We start from the raw sequence: 20168 nt of genomic DNA, 5'->3' as shown, positions 1-20168 counted from the left end.
AAATATATTGTAAAATAAAGTATGGATGTGTATTATTTTATGACAAATATTATTATATCAACAGCAGTAAATCTGACTAAGAGGTGAGGTGCTTGCTTCATCTAGTGAATTGAAGTTCAATCCCAAGCACTGCCAAAAAGGAAGAATGGGGATAGGAAATAAAAAGAAAAGATGATATCGGTGGGAAAAATGGCAAACTGGATTTCACCAAAACTAACACATTTCCTAAGATCAATATGAAAATTCTACATAATCAAACATATTTGCCAACCAATGACTGGCAAACATCCAGTCCATGGGATATATGAAGAGCTCGGAGAATGGACAAAAGACAAAAGGAGACCCTGCGCTGAACATGGAATCCATATAGCAAGGGGTATGGAGGAAAGTGTTTAGGACCGCTAGACACTGGGGAAATTCAAATTAATACCATTTGGATCGCTAATACCATGTTTCAAGTAAAAAACAATTTATAAGTTGGTAAGAGGTGAGAGTCCCAGATCCTTCGGGCACAGCTGGTGGAACTCCACAGAAGAGAGACACTCCGAGAAACAGCTCTTTATTAAAGACATAAACAGGATGAATCAACATTTACACACTGGGCAGGTAGCCCAGATAAATGAAGATATCCCCCACACAGATGGTTACACCAACTTTATTGGCGACAGGAAAAAAAAAACCACCTGGAGGTTAGCCAATGTCCTCCAGTGGTTGAGTGGTTAAATATAAGCTGGTGCATCAGTACTGAATACAAAACAGACACAAACCTTTGATACCCATCACGCCCTGAGATGTCTCTCAGAGGCACTGTGTGGAGGGAGGGAAATAGGCCTCAAAAGATCACAGATATATGATTTCCTTCGTATGATAGTCACTGACAACATATAAAACATGAAGAACTGATTTTTTTCACTGTTAGGCAGGGTGCCCAGGCAAAATTTAAACCAGGAAGCAAACTTTATATGAATCAAGTTTAAAACAGCTGAAAATAAAAGGAGAGAATGATTTGATGATTGCTCTCACAAAAGTAGATGATGGTAAGCAACAGAAATGTGGTCCTTTTGTTTCTTATGTGTACTTAGTAGGGTCTGGGAAAGCTCTGAAGGCTGAGGTGAAGGTGTCTGCTAATTTTTGTGCATAGTGAAGAATAGCTTCCTAGATCCTAGGAGGCACTCCACCACCTGTGGGGAAGTGTGTTTATCTTCCTCTAAATATACCAGGAAGCTGGCTAAGACGTTACCATAGACCATCTCCAGAACCTAGATGAAACATGTGAAGTCCCTGGATGATGTGCTTTTAGCCATGGAGGCTTGGGGTGCTAATAGGAGAGAAACTTGGGAGTAAAATGAAATTATGAGTTAATGTGGCTTCCACCTAGCCCGTGTTGCTATCCCAACTGATCTGGAAACTATGGTTTTCTCACACCATGGAATGCATACTACTGAATAATAATAATCTGTTGGAGACCAGACTGAACCCAGGCTCCCTCAAAGGTACTGATGAAAGGACAAGGAGAATGTTAGTTTTGTGTCCTTGCCCAGGAGCAGACTTGCCAGGGTCCAGTCTGAAGCTGGGGCCACAGACTCAAAGGAGTTCAGCTCATGGCAACCTGATTTCCCCTTCACCCCTTCAGAAGAGACTGGAGTTATCAGTCCAAGGCCACTGAATTTAGATCTTTAAGGCACTTGAGATATCCTGTGCTCCTCTGGTATTGTTTGACTATCTCAGTTCTGACTTTGTCCCATCATAGTATAGCTTTCTGCTGATTCTGACCCATTTTCCCTTGCAAACTGCATATAAGATGCCATTGCCCTTAGTATATTTGTTTGTGTTAACCATCAGCTTGACTTTATGATCCCAAACTTTCCTATCTTCTTTATTTTCTCACTTTTCTTTGCAGGTCCAGGTCAATAAGCAATGGCTGCACACAGCTCAGATGAATCTCAGAGCTGATAGCCAGGATGTCCCTCTGGAAAGAAAGCTGCATCTGTCTTGGGTTATGTGAGCTTTGTGCTGTTGCCCATGCAAGGAACTCCTTTGTGTGGTGATACACATGGTTTCAAATGGTTAAGGACTATCTTTAGTCAAGACATCAACTGTGGGCTGATGATAAGAACATTATAGACATGACCAACCAGCAGAGTCTAATCTGTAGTTCTACATTGTCTTCTGGGAAGACCATCTAGAGGCGTTTCATTGAGTTTGACATATACTAAATTAGAAGGAGCATGGATGAAGATCACTTAGTGTACTCAGGTCAAGAATATTGGAACTCCCACACTCACTACAGCTATACAGAGCTGAAGCCATGCAGTATAAACCTTAATACATCAGCACTGAGCTGAGGCCGTGCACTGTAAACCTTAGTTCATCAGGATTGAGCTGAGTCCATGCAATATAAGATGCAGTTGTGGCCAAGGGTGGTTTAGGAAGACAGTATCCCCTTTGAATGATATTACATTCCTTGGTCACAGATCACAACTATAGTTTATATTTAAAACCAATCAGCCAAGGAACAAACATGTCAATGACAATCCACATTTCACATGGCATAAACAGGATCTGATTCATTCAGTTCACATTAAATATCCAGAGGACATATAGTGATCAAATGTTTTAATAGTGACAGTGTTGATAGAAATGATGAATGGGTGGTAGACAGGTCTGCAAAGTCTCTTTTAATTGGCACTCAATATAGTGTTGGGTCTATCTGTGGAAACTCAGCAAATACATTGCATCAACTTATCACAAAGACGAGTGATTCCTAGCACTTTCCCATTATTTTTTTGTTTATTTCAAAAGAAGTTTACTCATAGCAACAGGCCTTATATTTCAACTCAACAAGAGGTCAAATTACTACTGCTTTTATATTGCTTCTACTTTCTGCATAGTTAATGATGTGCCTGTTTTCCACAAGAGAGCTACTTACTCAGAACTTACAACTTATTTGTGATAGGTGGACCTATCACATGGAACTTATTTCACACACATAGAACTTATTTAATGCAAAGTAGTTTCCAAGGGTTTTAAGTTCTGTGTCAAAAGGTTGGTGACTTTTTAAACAGGGCATTATTTTTGGTAGCAATTACAAAAGAAATAGTAGATTAATGACCTTAAGCGTATCTATATTGTTGCTGTAGTCATCTCTATGGGTTGAATTATGAATTATTATTTTATCATATGAATATTTTTCTTGTAAACATCTTAGCTTAACATTTTGAAATAAGTATCAAATTTTGTGAAAATACCACCCTTTTGACTGTGCTGTGGTGATGGAATAATTTCTTCTGAAAACATTAGGAAAAGCAACAGAACTGAAAACATGGATGGTTTCCGATTTACCTGGATCTTGAAGGTCTAACATCTTAGATGGAGAAACCCTCACAAAGAGAAGGACCATCTACAGAAGTCCTCCATGTCTTGGTGAGATGCTAGACAAACAGGAGTGAGTGTTACACTCTGTGGGGTTTTGCTTAAAATACTTATTAAAAATTTGAGGCTTCTCAGTGAAGGAAAGAAGAAATAAAATTGCAAAAGCTTAGTTTTTGACCGATTTCAGAATGAGGATACCAAATTTATCATTCAGTTCTCTCGAAGGGGCCCAAGTGTTAAAAGCTTGGTCCTCCATCTCAGGTATTATTGGTTAGGAGTAAAATCTTTAAGAGATGACACCTAAGGAGAGCCCTTTAAGTAATTGGGGACATACCCTTGAGGTCTGTGAGGAGCTGGTCTCCTCCTGTTTCTCTTTGTTTCTCTTTTGGGACATGAGTTAAACAGTTGACACTGCCACCTGACTCTGCTGTGGTACTGTGACACAGTCCAAAAGGCTATGACAATCAATGGATTGGAACCACTAAAACTGTGGCCTGGATAAAGATTTGTTTATTTTATATAAATGAGTACACTGTCGCTGTCTTCAGACACACCAGAAGAGGGCATCATAGCCCATTAAAGATGGTTGTGAGTCACCGTGTGGTTGCTGGGAATTGAACTCAGGACCTCAGGAAGAGCAGTCAGTGCTCTTAACCACTAGGCCATCTCTCCAGCTTTACTTCTGCATTTATTTCCCCCATTTGCTACACTAAGAGAAAGCCACTTACACAAACCTGCACTGAAGAACTGGCTTCATTAAACTATCCCAAATGCTCAGAAAACCTACATTCTAGAGAATGGAGTCAAATCAGGATGCAAAGTCCAAACATATGCCTCTAGTCACCCAAATTCATGGGCTACAATGACTCGCTCTCACGGAAGGTTCATTGTAGAAGACGAACCGCCCTCCCTGGAGGAAGGTGGCAAAGCTTTGCAATTTTTCTGATACTCAGTGTCTTGCTTATTGTTTCTATTGCTGAGATGAAACGCCATGACCAACAGTAACATGGAGAGGAAAGGGTTTGTCTCATCTTAAGGCTCACAGCCTATCATCCAAGGAAGTCAGGACAGGAACTCAAGGCAGGAACTAAGGCAGAGGCCATAGAGGAATTCCGCTTATTGGCTTGTTCCCATGGCTTTCTTAATCTGGTTTCTTGTAACACCTAGGCCCACTAACCCAGGGATGGCATCACCTACACTGAACTAGGCCTCTTATATCTATGGGCAATCAAGAAAACACACCATAGGCTTGTACACAAGCTAAGCTAGTGGGTTCATTCAGCTGAGGTTCCCACTTTCAAAATGACTATAGTTTGTATCAAGTTGACATAAAACTAGCCAGCACAGTACGTCTATGTTCCATGTACATGGAATGCTCATGGAGGCCAAAAGAAATCATTAGATACCCTGGAACTAGAATTATAGATGGTGTGAATCTCTATGTGCATTCTGGGAACTGAACCCAAGTCCTCTACCAAGTGCTTGTGAGCACTGAATCATCTCTCCAGCCTCCTACCATATCCATTCTACCTTCAAATAAAAAAGAAACATTCCATGACAATATACCTATATAAAACTTTCTTACTGGAGTTATCAATGTCCATTTTAAAAAGCACTTAAGACTCAAGAATGGTCATAAGATAAGGAGAAATTTAAGAAGGCTGCAAAAATATGAGTACCAGTAATAAAATACCCAAGAAACTAGTTGAACAGAAGGTAGAACAGAATGTGAGGGAAATGTCATTTGGGAAAACGGAATGATAAAAAATGCCCAGATAAAAATGCAAAGACCATAACATTAGAAGAAGAATTGAAGGATGTTGATAACGTGCTGTGGAGTATAATATCTAGACATGAGCATTTGTGACTGTAATGGAGAAATAAAAGGCTAGAGGCTGGAGAGAATGCTTAGCAATTACAAACATTAGCTATTTTCTCAAGGACCTGGGTTCAGTTCTAGCCCCCACATGATGCATTGCTCACAGTTATCTGTAACTCTAGTTCCAGAAGAACTTGATGCTCCTTTCTGGCCTCCTGGTCTACACAGTAAGTTCCTAAACAGCCAGAGGCATAGAGAGAGGACCTGCTTCAGAAAAACAGACAGACAAAAACACTAAATAAAATATTAAGAGAACATTTATAACAATTAAGTAAAAGATAAATACAACGAAAAATAAATAATTCAAGATTACAGCTGTCTTCTCAACAGAGACGATTGGATCACGTATGAATTGAAATCCACAAAAGTGTAGAAAGAAAATGAGTTTCCAGAATAGGACACTCTGACCAATTAAAATAACTTTTAACATGACAGGAAAAAATGTTTTAAAAGACCAGAAAATTCACTGTCAGCATATACTAGTAGATACACAAAATAGAACTCAACCCCTGAGCAAGGCCAGACAAGCACAAAGAATGGTAGAGAGAGGGAATGTCTGGAAGGAATGTAGGAAGAGATTAAAGCAACCATAAAAGTAGAAGGAGAAACAAATATATTAATAGTTGCTTTTCCTTTCAACTGTGTTGAGAGAGAGAGAGAGAGAGAGAGAGAGAGAGAGAGAGAGAGAGAGAGAATGCTTGCATTTCTATCTATACAAAACATGCATCCACAGAGATCAGAAGAGGGCAGCAGAGCCCCTGAATCTGGAGTTACTGGCAATTTTCAGCTGCCTAGATGGGTGCTGGGAACTGAACCTGGGTCTACTGTAAGAGCACCCAGCAATTTTAACCACCAAGCCATCTCTTCAGCTCCAATAATCATTTTTCAAGAACCAAAACTAATCTATGCAGCCCAGACTTCTTTCACCATACAAAATGCACGTGGATGTATTTTTTCAAAAGCTAAGCATTTATTTTACGATAAAGAGAAAAGAGCTCACTAAGCAGATATATATTCTATGTTGGTTAATTGTGTATATACATTTCAAATAATTGTCAATGCTCAAAGTATTGCCGAGGGTATCAAGGAAATAAATTGAATGTACTTATTGTGTAAGTAGGAATTACATTTTTAGACTTGTAAAAGACTGTATCAATAACATCAATCTCAGTAATATATCAACATCAGTGGTCTATCAGGATGATCGTCCAATGGTTTCCTAAGGGTTCATAAATATAAAGCTTATCCCATCCCTATATAGGGAGAGGCCTGGCCTGGCTGAGGTAGCAGAGAATCTGCAGTTTTGCTTGGCGACTCTGTGGTTTTCTCTAAGCATAATGAGTCCCAGGACTAACTAGAAAATAAAAACAAAACTCCCATCATGCAATAGACGCTATCCAGTGTTTGAGATGAGCCAAAAGTACATGTGACCCTGGGGTCGGACGCTGCCTCAGGTTCAGTCGTTTACTTACTTCGCTCTGATTAAAGTGATCCAGCTAAGTTCTGCAAGTCCCAGAGCACTTTCAAAAGGAGCAGAATGCAATCTGAGTTGTGAATGAAAGAACTCGTTTATCAGTTTCAGTATTTGACTCATGATCCTATCGTGTCCATAAGGTGGGAGGATCTTAGTTCACTTCTATGTCACCCAAACACAAGATTTGTTTAGATTTTTCTCAGTGGGCTGCATGTTTTCTTTGCAGATATTATTATTTTATCAGACTGTTAATTTGAAATAGGCCTTTTTGTGTTTTGTGAATAATTATGATCATTATGCTAAAAGGGAGTGACTTTTGGCACACAATTGTACACAATTTTCAAGGACGGCAATGGAAAACCCTGAAGGAAGGTAGTTGGGTATTTATTTCGTCCAGTTCGTGTTTAAGTTCTGGTTTAGCGATTCACTGCGAAATATAGACAGATTCAAGGCAGCTCTTGCTTCTCAGGTCGAAGCTATTGATGTTTTCAGTTGATGGAAAGATGTTTATTGTAAGTACCGTTATAATGAAATACTTTTTCATTAAAGCATCTTTTATTCATGAAGGGAGAAAATCATCTTTGGCTCTCTTTGTTCCAGGAACATTCTGGAGAGCTACACGAAAACGCAGCTCAGCTCTCCAAGCGCCCGTGCAGTACAAATCAAAACATTGAGCCTCGAGGTTAAAATGAACCAGACAGACAAGTAAGCCCATCCCCTCTGCCAGCATTTCCAATTTACATGGAACATACAGAGAGGTCTAACTGTAAACGTGCCTTCTCCTTAATTTTGAAGGCCATTGGAGCCGTCCTTACAGGTGGGCCCTCTGAAGTCTCAGGGAGGAAAAATTCTGTCAAGGTATACACAGGATCCTATTCTTCACTCCATTAAAAAACCCCGTTCACTATAGGATTTTAATGTTTTTTTAGTTAAATTTATTTAGTGTGTGTGTGTGTGTGTGTGTGTGTGTGTGTGTGTTAGCTCACACTACAACATGTATGCAGAGAACAACTATGGGAGTCAACTCTCTCTTGTTACATATAGGTCCTAGGGAAACCATACAGGTCATCAGGCTTGGTAGCAAGTGCCTTTATTTGCTGAGCCTATCTCCCAGCATTACTTAATGTGTGTGTGTGTGTGTGTGTGTGTGTGTGTGTGTGTGTGTGTGTGTGTGTGTGTTTGTGTGTGTGTGTTCAAATATATAAACATATGGATGTGTATATGTATACGCATTCCTGTGTATATCGGGTCTTGTATGTAGGAGGAGTTCAGCATGAGCAGAATGCTTGCCCAACTACTGCAGCTACAGAAGAACACTGGTTCTGTGGCTTTCAGTGTGGTCACCAAGGAATCGTCTTCCCTTCCTTTCAGCATGAACTAATAAGTTCATGCCTTTGCCTAACCAGATGCCCAGAGGTATGACAGGATGAGTTCTCCAGCCTGTGACAAACGTGCACACACTAAGCCTCTGTGCTCACCATTCCATCGTATTTTGAGGATTCATACTGGTAGGTGACCCGTTACTAAAGTCAAATATATTAGAAGGATACATTTTCATATTTAATTCAAATATTAAAATTTAATCTTCGTATTAAATAATTAATAGAAATACGTTTAACACTCTTAACCTGTTGCATAAAGCATCAGAGAAAGGGCAAAAATCAGTCCTTACACAGTGATTTATTTGACTCATTCAAAAACCATGAATATTGAGTAGACCAACCCGCTGGTTCTGAAGGGAATAAATGTTGGTTTGTAACGTCCAAAGCTCAGTGATACACATGCAAAAGACCAAAAATAAAACAAAACTCACACCACCTACAATGGTTCTTCATGTTCTGGCGAATTGAGGACATGAACTTTCAACTTAATTTGCTAAATATACTCACGGACAGAGGCTATGACTTCTTTTGGTTCAAGCATGCATTCCTGAGAAATAGCTGTGTCTGGGCTCTTTCATTTCTAACTTCCCCCTCATAGCCCAGTGGAGTGGAAAACTTCAGGAATTCTGGCACAGCGACATGCAAATTAAAGCACATTGGTGATCAGTTGTAGGAATCCTGTGATGAGCTCACCCAGAGCAACTCGGTGACTGAAAGCTTTACCCGTTGAATGATGACTGGAAGATCATGTTTTTAATGTAAGAAACTGTGTGGCATCCATCACACACATACATAAGGGAAATATTATTATTGTAGGTAGGCTTCATTAAATAGCTATGCTAAAAGTCATCTGTCACAAGTACGACGTTATGAAAATATGACAAAAAAGAGAGTCCTGCTCACTTAATTACAAAAGCGAAACACCTGTAGAAATCCCTGTTGCAAATTCACATACTTTCAAACGTCATCTTCGTTTCTTCCAGGTGTTTATTGTCTAGTTCTGAAGCAGGACTTGACACACCCGTGAGGACTTTGCCTGTGTGTATACTTGAGCCATCAGGACAAAACTTCCAGAGTCATAATACAGGCTCTGGGCATGAACAAGAGGAAAGTTATTCCAAACATCAAAAACTCTACCAGAAAACTCACGATCCTACATGCTACCCGCCTGCCTATCCAATTATTTGTTTATTAATAGGCACGTAATATGTAAGGGGCAGTAGTTCCATATTAATATTGCATACATTCAAAGGCGTTATCTTTTAGTGCATGTCAATAGATTTCGTATATAATCTTTCCATCCCAAAAGCATGAAACACCACTTAGAAACACCACATCAAAGTACTAAGAATGTCTTACCAACTTTTAAGTATCTTCTAGAGTATCAAATACCAAAGGTCATGAAGTAATTAGTTAAAATTTCAGAAGAAGATAATGACGACAAAGCCACTTGTCTTGACACTCTATACAGCATTGGTAAATGGCATATGTCTCTAGTATGTTTTAACCTGACTGTGTTTTCCATGAAGGTTTTATAAGGTGAACAGTTAAGACATGCTGAGGATTGAGAGAAAACTCATCTCAGAGCTCTCTTCTCCCTGACATTTCATAAAACAGTGTAATCTTGGACTTTATTCACAGAAATAAACTCTCTTTCCATGTGTATTATATTGAAGAACAAGAATGGAAATGGGGTGCCTGGGTGAGGTCTGGGGTCCTGCTGGAGTGTGTGTACAGCACCTGCAAAGCCCTGGGTTCAATTCCCAGCCCAAGGAAAACAGACAGGGCAGCCTGAAAGAGCTGAGCAGTTCAGCTCCTGTTCGGCTTCAGGGATGTTGTTCTAATGCTACCCTGGTAAAAGGAACAGGGGTTTTATTCCCATGTTATAGTATTTGAAAAAGCAAAGAAATAAATTGTTGGAAAATATAATTAGTTTTGAGGAAAGAATTAAAAATGTAATTGTTATTTTTAAGGGTTTTTTGCTGTTGTTGTTCTTGTTCTTTGTTTATTTGGTTTTTGGTTTCTTTGGTTTGTTTTAATTTTTGTTCTGTTGTTGTTTGGGGCGTGTATGCATGTGTATGTGTGTATATAGGCTCTTGTGTATATGTATGTGTGTATGTGTATGTTATATGTGTATATGCATGTGTATGTGTGTGAGTGTGTGTGTGTATTTGTGTGTGTATATGCATATGTGTGTATAGATGGCTATATTGTGCATGCGTGTGTGTATGTGTTGTTGTTTTGTCACAAGTTATCACACTCTATAGCCTCTGCTTCTTTTGAACTCAAGATCCTTCTGCCTCAGTCTCCCGAGTGCTTAGACTACAGGTTTGCACAGGATAGTTTTGTAAAATCATTGATTCACCATAGAGTTAAACTATGATGTCTGGGAAGTTCTTGTTTTCTACATTGCTAAGAAATGATCACAGTCCAAAAATCAAAGCAGAAAGGAAGATAATGAACTTCTGGCATAAGTGTCAGAAATAAAGGCCCCCTTTCGTCTCTGCTGTCCTCTGTCTTACATACACTACAACTCTCTCTGTTACTGGCTCAAAGCATAACTTAGGGTAACTTCTTCAAAATACTTTAGAGGGGTAAGAGCAGGTTTCAGGCAGCACTTAATTAATGCCTATCGTTAATTTTACTTCAGGTACTACTTCTCAGAGAGAATGCTTTGTTCTAGATAAAGGCATACTTTTATATTTGTTTCTAAATTAACTTTAAGTGTATTTTAGCTTGGGGCATAAAGCTGTGCCCATATATATTCTGTTGTATCTTAGGAAGCCATCCAGTGACACCAGTGCGCTATGTAGAAGCTAATGTTGGAAGGAATACTGTGTAACGCTTGACTACAATAATAGACTGACTGCCATCCTTCCTACCCTACTTAAACTGACCTTTCAGAACTATCACAGAGCTATTCAAAAGGTATAATACTTACCAAATAATTCCTGGAAGAAGATAATTTTAAATCAATATATTTTTCAATGAAAGTATCTTTACCTTTGTGTTTTCTAGATGTCATGGCTGTTATATGAAAATTCTCCACGATCAGCTCTAAATTTGTGCTCATTTTGAAAACACAGTTGTGTCTGTCTGCGGTTTAAAAAATATATACTCTCAACTCTCTTAAAACGGTGAAGCTGTGCATAGGAAAGGGTAAGAAATGGAAAACTTGGGGAGAATAAAGCGAACCCTAAAGCCAATCATGCCATACGAGATGGGAATAAATGCCCAAGTGCAATTGGGTTAAACTGAAGGTTTATGGGGACGAGGAAGGACAGAGCACAGCCACAGGTTTCACCGTGTGTCCCCTCCACTTCAGTTTTAGTAAAAGTTATCAGAATGAAAGCTCATGGTACTTGATGGGTATTAAATAAGTCAGTGAGGCCAGTTTCTAATTAGCCCAGACAACAGAATTTAGGAAGTCAAGATGCACATTGTAATCTGATTTCATCACTGTCTGGCACTGATGATTTTAGAAGAAAATGTAACACAGCCTGCTACTCTCGGTTCATCCAGCTTGTTTAAAAAAAAAAAGAAAATCAAACAATGACTTTTTTTTTTATAAAGAAAATATTCAGCCCTGTTTTGTGGTCCTGGTGATTGCTTTGTCATTATCGTATGTCCATTTTCATATGTGAAACCTCTGATTTCTCTGTTGTTCATGAGCTTTCTTATTGGACACATGCACACTTATCTTTGTCGTTGCCAAGGTACAGTTACTATGTAGAAAAGGGACCTCACTTTAATCTTCCATTGATAAATAGAATGTTAGTTGATTGAACTGACATGTTATTCTGGAGATTAAGCATGTAGGAATATAAGCAGAGTATACCCAAAAGCATACTTCGAGGTTTTTCCTCTAACGCAGAGAGATAACAAACAGAGACTCCTATGGAGACTGCAGCTCTTCATTGGCTGGGGTTTAAAATACAGCAAGGTGATGCTGGGGTGATCAGAAAGGCTTCTTAATTATTATTTTGTATCATAAAAATAATGACTGTATTAAATACAATGTGTATATAGTTTCTGCTTATCATCTTCGGTTCAGAACCAGCGATGTTTAAGGCTGATTACTGCAACTAAAATTTTAATGCCATGTATTTTGTGCAAATACCAGTAGATAGGACCACTGAGCAACGAAAAACCAACCCATCAGCCTTATCTATCCACTATAGCCCGAAATGACACAATAGTTTATAAACCGTGTTGTGTTTCTGTTCTCTGGATGTGGGTGCTGGACCAGGCAGGGTTTTAGCTCTTTAGATGGCTGCAGTTCTTCAGGTTTGAAGTATATACACTAAACAAGAATGACCTTCAGAGGTCCACTAAACAAAGGACAAGCCGACAGCTTCCATGGATCCAAGTCTATAAACTAGGAACTGGTTCAGCTGCTACTCTGTGAAAAGCTATCTGGCCTGTGACTATTTCTTCATTGAAACAGCCACTTCATACATTCCATCGGCCGTTTTGATCTTGGCTGACTAGAGGTAAATGCAACACAAATACAAATAAAAGATTTTTTTTTTAAAAATTGAAGCTTGTAAATCTAGTCCCTCTCAAATCTCCGAGAATGACTGTAAAGAGGAAAACTAAAACGTACTTCATTTCTTAAGATCCGAGGTTCTCGTAAAGGCCATCCGGGCTTGGCAGGTTTAGCTAAGGCAGGTTTGTCTCCCGTCCAGCTTTGATAATACATGCTTCGCTTGAATGTGCACGCTCCTTCCAGATTAAACGGATTAACTTCTCTAAGTTCACACTTGCAAATCTTGTCATCATATATCCGTTCAAAGGACTATGAGGCAACTCTGATCATACCCCTTTCACCAACCTGTTAGGTTTTGGTCTCTTTGCCTTTCTTGGCATGTCTATCTCTCCTCCTCCCACCGATCCATGTAAAGATTCAGATCGGAAGTTCAGGCAGGGCAAAGCTGCTCACTACAGTCTTACTCAGAAACCATGCCGGCGCACTCTCCCTCTCTCTCTGTGCTACCCCTTAATCCAAGATACTCACGTATCATTTGATGCCCATTTGCCTTGCCCTGGTGGACTGATTTTTCCCCATAAACCACTGCATCGATTCGCAGAGACTGTAAAGACTCATTCACTATAACCATGTTAAACCCAATTTTGATACTAATTCTGAATTTCGGACAGAATTATCCCGATATCTTACTACTTTGTTTCTCTTAAGAACTTGATGTTTCCTGGTTTACTGTCCAGATGAACAGAAGTAGGCGTTACAAATATAACTTTAAATAGCAAATCGTAGCACCGTTAACATAACCGCCAACTCCCACTCTCAGTGTCTGAGTCTTTAAAAAAAATCCTCTGCTAAATCTTTTATTCTTCTTAAGGAATATTTAAGTACTTTGCATTGTGATAACCACGGTAGAAAAGCCAGCAAGCCTATGAGTCTCGGTGGTTTATTTTATCACAGTTTTACAAATCTGTTAGAAGATTTCATTTTAAAGGCACAGTGAAAGCTTTTTCTCTCTCTCTTCCCACTCCTTTGGCTTGGTAGCTTACTCCCTTCCCTCCGTAAGGAACTTGATAACATTTTATAGCAGCCAGCGGTATTTAACGATAATGCTCCCCTGGGGAAAATCCCTGTCAACAGGGACACACCACAGTGGCTGGAGAACACTGGACACAGCGACAAGGTCTTTGGTCCCTCTGCCCACTCACCCCTGCCCGCCCCCATCTCTCTATCTCTCTCTCTGTCTCTCTCTGGAGTCACAAAAGGCAGTTCGCAGCTGGAAACAACAAGTTGCGCCACGGATCCAAGCGATCTACTCAAGTAGCAAGCAGAGTCCCTGGCTCAGCAGGAATCTCGGTTGCCAGGAGAGTTAGGAACCTCCAAACCTGGTCCAACAACACGCTTAAAAGTGCTTTTGCTGCTTGACAGAAGGAAAATGACGCAGAGGGGAATGGACCCACTGAACAGCGGTCCCTTTCCTCCCTTGGTGCCCTCAGTCTGTTGGAGAGTCTTGGGCTCACTGTATGTGCCCAAGGACCGTCTCGTTTCCATCCTCTCCAAACGCAAGGGAGGTTGGACACAAGCACCGAGCTCCCCAGCACCGCGGGCATAAAGGGCTGATCCTTTGTTTACCATGTAAATCACACCGGGGGTTCGCTCTTAGCCCTCACTCCTGTCTCACAACGCGATGCGGAGAGAGCCTGGGAGGACCCCCCCAACTCCCCCCCATCCCAGGTCATCTAAAGAAAGCTTCGAGAACACCTTTCCCCGTACCTTAAAAAAGCAACCTTAAAAAAAGAACATTAAAAAGGTGCTGCACCCCGGTGACTCGCGTAACCCCCCAGGGATACCCGCCTCCTAGGAGGGGGCCTGTTTCCTAGTCGGCTTTGGAAACTTAATCAGTATCTCAGATGTGAGGCCAGCGTCTGGAGCGCGGAGACTGCACCCTCTCTTACCCGCAAAGTTGCAATCTGGTGGCTGAAGTGACCGCGGTGGGCTCGGCGGGCGCGTGGCACCAGTGCTGTGCCTGGTGCTAGCGCAGCTGGTCAGTTCCGATGGGGTTTCCGTAGTCACTGCCGAGTTTTTTGGAGCATTCCAAGGGGGAAAAAAACCCGCACGAAACCAGAGCCCACGCAGCTGGCACAGAACTGGGCGGAGTGAGGATGCTGGAGAGCCAGAGCAGGGGCGCGGGGGAGGGGCGGCCCAGGAGGGGGCGGGGTGCCCAGGACGACAGCCTCTCCCACCCAGCACTGATGCTCTCCCCACCCACACCCCCGGAAAAGTTGCGTTCCCAAGGTGGCCAAAGAGCAGTCTGGAGGACCGCCCCCACCCATCCTGGGTCTGCGCATCCCACGCATCTCCCCAAGAGCGGGTATAAAGGACCACAAGCACCTCAGTGCGCCACCCGGGGAGCATCTCTGCAGGTCAGTCAGCAAGCAGGGTGGCTCGCCACATGTCCGCTTGTCACTCAGCTAAGTCGGTGGTCAGGACAGACCCCGAGGTCTTGGATGCTTGGCATACACAGATCCAGGCTTTGGTAGAGCACAGTAGGGGTGCAAAACTTCACTTGTCAACCGGACCCAACCCTGGAAAGCCCTGCTTCTACCGTAGTAAGGGAACACCGGTGCAGCTGGTCAAGGAATTGGGACAAATTGTCTCTCCCCCTACCCAGCCTTGGCAACTCCTGTAGCCAGCCGCCCTGGACTCCTGGCACCCCCTCTCCTGTCCTCAAGGTGTCACACTTCCCTTACTAGTGCAGGGATGTGCTTGCCACTACTGTCAACAATTCAGACAGTGGCAATAAATAAATGATAAGCCCAACATCCCATCCATCCTATTCGGCTCCCTCTAAACAACTGGCACTGGAAATCAAGTTCCCCGCACATTTAATCCCAAATCATGGGCCAGTCTAGGAGCTGGAGGTCCTGGTCACTGCAGGTGGGCGTGCTGGTGAGCCAGTGTCTGCCACCAGACTCAGCATATCTAACTCTGATCTTGAGATTCCAGATACAACTTATCTCTTGGTCAGTCCCTGGAGTATTCATACACAAAAATAAGATCAAAGTACAGAGGAGGAAAATTATATGTAGCTTGCCACACTCGTCGGGAACCCTTTATCGGTCATGATCTCAAGACCAAGGAAAAAATTTGGCAGTGTGTTTGCCAAAAGGCTTCAGCCCCCTACTGCTGTCACTTCTCAGGTTTCTTTCTTCTCAAAGCACAGGCCGGCAGCGGTGGTGAGAGCCCCCTTTCCTGTAGCATCCCAGGCACCAGATTTAGTTGACTCCCCCTCTGCTCCATGTTTCTGAACATCTTCAGATGAGTCAAGGTGGTTTTTTTTTTTTGTTTTGTTTCGGTTTTGTTTTTTTTTTTGTTTGTTTTTTTTTTTTTTTTTTGTTTCTTAAGAGTAATTGCAGAGTGAGGAGGATTTGTTGACTTTGAAGTGTACTCTTTGGAGTGAAGGGCTGGGTGTTTTGTTGTTCTTTTCAAAATACTGTTTGTAATTGTCAAGTTTTCTTTCTCCCTAGCTAACTGTTCCTCTCATAGGTCAGCACGACCCCCGTTAGGATTTTGAGGGAACACAGCCCACAGTCCATCACACAAAATACTCAGGCCTTTACAGCACACCAAACAAACCTGTACCAGAAAACCAGATAAACAACAGAATAACTCCCTTCCTTCCCTGAATCCCTTTTACAGATCTCCACGAACGTGTGTCAACATTTTTCAAAAGTGGTTTTCTTGCCTTAACATTAAACACTGGGTTTTATAAAATATGCAAAACAAGTCTCTCTATAGACATGGCAATGAACTTTACAATAAGTCTAAAGCTACTTTTTACTGAATAAGAAAAGAGGAAAAACACACATAGACATCTGTTCGACATGGTGCAACTGAAACTACTGTGGTTTTTTTTTTCCCATAAAACCTGTTTTTCTTAATGATCAGAAAATGTATAAAAACCAAACCTGGGGCTGACATTGATTGGAGGAATGTTTCAGCTAAAACACAGGCTGCCATGAGTGTGGGTCCTTAGGACACCTTTAAGGATGCTTGAAAACAAATGCCAACACTTGAGATCATCCAGACACCCCTCTTAGAACCCTTTCCTCTTCATAACAGATACAATTTTTATCATGATGCCAGAGACAGATGTATTTCTAGTCCTCTCCAATTTGTTATTTTTCCCGGAAAAAAAGGTGGTTGTAAGTCCACAATAAAAAAAATTAGAAAAAAAAAAAGAAGAAAGAAAGCAAACGCCTTGAGGACCACAAAACGCACACTGGCATCAGTGCTTGCTCTTATCAGACTGTTCCCTTGGAGGGAAGAGCTGTGCACCGCTAACCTCAGCGGCAGCACGTGTGATTATGGACTGGGAGAGCTGTGCTTGTGGTACTCGGAATGAGCAGAGAAAATGATCAGTGATCATACAAAAAAGAAAAGGTGAAGTCTGTTTAAACAGTCTAGTGAGATGAGTATCAGTAGCGGTCCAAAGACTCTTTCAGTTGCAAACAGGGTAACATTGTTTAAGAAACCTATTAGTCCTTTACCACACAGGTCGGTGAGGCTGAGGCAATCTACACCCAACAGGATTTGTTTATTTGGAGTTGGGGTTTAGTGCCTGATTCAAGGAAAGAAGAAAGTACTACTGCTTTGAAATTAGCCACAGAAAATAAACCAAGGGATAATAGCGTTAAGACAGTCATGTCTAGTGCCTATTCACAGTTAAAATAGATCATGAAATTGGGATCACCCATTGTTGGCGGAAAGAAATTTTTAACCTCTAAAACTTCTGTTCTCTCTTTAAGAGCTACAGTGGGAGCTGTCGTTTCTTTCAAAACTGTGGAAGAAAGAGGCAAAGTTACAGGCACGGAGTTTCAGAAAATTTACTTCTGCCGAGGACCCCTGTCATGATTTTCTGTGGTAGTGAGGCATCCATGAAGAATGCCATTATCATACATGTATAGTCGACTTCTCTCTCTCCATATATATATATATATATGTATATATATGTATATGTGTGTACATATATATGTATACCATTATCATACATGTATAGTTGACTTCTCTCTTTCTCTCTCATATATATATGTATATGAGTGTATATATATATGTATACCATTATCATACATGTATAGTTGACTTCTATATATAAATACCATTGTCATGCATGTTTAGTTGTCTTCTCTCTATATATGTGTATAATATATATGTATATATATGTGTATAATATATATGTAAATATGTGTATATATATGTATATATGTGTATATATGTATATATATACATTCCAAAACTGGTTTTCTAAATCATTACACAATTCTATGAAGTAATTTTTTAAAGTCATGGAAATGCAAATTGTTCTGATATTTTATTCCTTATGAGAAAACACTGTTAAAATATTTGACAATACACTTATTTAAATTTATTAACTTTAAATTGATGTTTGCCTGTGTATATGTATGTACAACCTCGTGAGTCTCAAGAACTTCCTGAGAAGGTCGCAGGAGAGCGTGGATTATCCTGGAACTGGAATTACAAAGAGTTGTGAGCCACCACATAGGTGCTGGGAACAAACCCTGGATCCTCTGGAAGAGCAGCCAGTGATCTTAGCCATTGCCTCATCTTTGCAGCTCTGACAATGCATGTGCACGTGCGGGCGTGCCTGTGTATGAGTGTGTGTGTGTGTGTGTGTGTGTGTGTGTGTGTGTGTGTGTGCATCTGAGTGTGTTCTTCAGGTGCATTTCTACTAAGGGAACCATGGGTCAATATGCAGGAATATCATACAGAATGCTTGTCTGGGGGAACTTAAGGAACCGACACCATAGAACATGTACTTACTGTTGGGCTCCCTGTTGATTTTTTTTTTATTTATTTCATAGACTTCTTATTGGGGGGGGATGCATTTCTATTTGGTGTATTGATTATCAAAAAGGGAGAGTTATATCTTAATATTTTATTCTTTGTTTATGTTGTGAATTTATACTCATTTTAAACACTTAATGAGGTTCTGTGCTCTTCCTCTGCTCCATGCGATAGCTCTTAAGGCGATAACATATTAATGCTTTCTATATGTATTTATTTGAACGAGGCTCTGGAGACCTTCTATGGAAACAGTTGTTTACCATCCCACCCCAGCCTATGGCTCCTCCCCTGTGGTATAAGCACCAGTCTCCACTCCACCCTGGAGATACTTGGTGACCTACCGTTCACATTTATATCTCTTCTTCCCACATCTATGCTCATCTACGGGCTAGAGATTATAATATCTGCCAAGACATAGAATGGCAGTGTGTGATAGACTACAGAAGGACCAGAGGGAGATATTTCTGAGGATGTTGGGTGTATACCAATGGAGATAGATGCACTGTTTTTAATAAGGAATCTGGACTTTTCCACTAAGGGCAGGATCACTCACCTCCACAGTCTGTAGAGATGCACTGGTCTGGGTTAGCTTTGTTGTGGAAACTGTCTTGCAACACTGACATCTGCAGATGCTAATTAATTAAATAAATGGTAATATTTAAGAAACCCTTCTCTGAGGTTGATTTGTAGAAATTGAAGAGAAACTTTAAAAATGCTATTAAGATATAATTTAGGTTGGGACACTTTACCTGAATTAATTATGAAACCATAATTGAATTTTTTAGAGAACAAATATTATCATTTAAAGAAAATTATTTCCCTTATCGACTGCATGCCACAGTTTAATTGATCTGTACTCAAGTCTTTATTGGTAAAGTATCAGGAATAAAAATCATGGTTTCTTGCACACTAGCTAACCATGTAACAACCAAGTTTATATCCCTATCGATTAGTTTAAATGTTTTAAATAAGATGAGAGTTAATTGTTTTGGGGGGTGAAAAGTTAATTTTAGTTCATGATATAAGAGCGCACTTCACCATGGAGGAGAGCATGGTATCAGGGTTAGCTTTCTGACGTGAGGTGGATGGTCACAGTGTGCCCGTTATCAGAAAGCAGAGAGAATAATTCCGGCATACAGCTCCCATTCTTCCCACTTAAAAATTGATTCATTCTTTGATTTTTTTCATCTGTGTATGGATTTCAGCTTGTCTTCTATAGCAATAAACTGGTGTGATAGACACAGCAACTAAAAGAAACTTGGGAAACAAAGAGACTGTTTGGCCTACTCATTCTGACTAAGGTCTGTCACTGAGGGAGGACAGAGCAGGAACTCAGGGCAGGAACCTGGAGGCAGGGACTGAAGCAGAAGCCATGGAAGAGTTCTGCTTACTAGATTGCTCTCCATGGCTTCCTTGGGCTCTTTTCTTATAAAAGCTAGAACCACCTGCCCAGAGGTTATACACACTACACACACACACACACACACACACACACACACACACACACACACACAAAATGAGTTGAGCCTTCCAAGATTAATCATTCATCAAGAAAATGCACACACACACATGCCTACATGCAAATCTGATAAAGTTTCTCCACTGGGATTGCTGCTCCCAGACACCAGCCAGGGTGGTCTGTAATATTTAATACATACAGATCATATTCTCCCCATTACCCTCTCTTATCCCTCCTCTCACTTCGGATCAATC

At 40.8% G+C, this 20168-nt stretch overlaps 1 protein-coding gene across 3 annotated transcripts in view; it reads right to left on the bottom strand.

Moving 5' to 3' along the window:
- The window catches only part of Trpc4 (transient receptor potential cation channel, subfamily C, member 4), a 168827-nt gene extending 154088 nt beyond the window's left edge, over nt 1-14739 (bottom strand). For all 3 annotated transcript variants that reach the window (XM_087635812.1, NM_080396.2, NM_001083115.2), the window contains 1 exon segment: nt 14546-14739. The gene's annotated coding sequence lies outside the window, so the exon portion shown is untranslated.
- Between the last annotated feature and the right edge of the window lie 5429 nt (nt 14740-20168).

Source organism: Rattus norvegicus, chromosome 2, assembly GCF_021556685.1.
Source record: "Rattus norvegicus strain SHRSP/BbbUtx chromosome 2, alternate assembly SHRSP_T2T, whole genome shotgun sequence".
Classification (NCBI taxonomy): Eukaryota; Metazoa; Chordata; class Mammalia; order Rodentia; family Muridae; genus Rattus; species Rattus norvegicus.
This window is presented reverse-complemented; position numbering and strand designations above follow the sequence as displayed.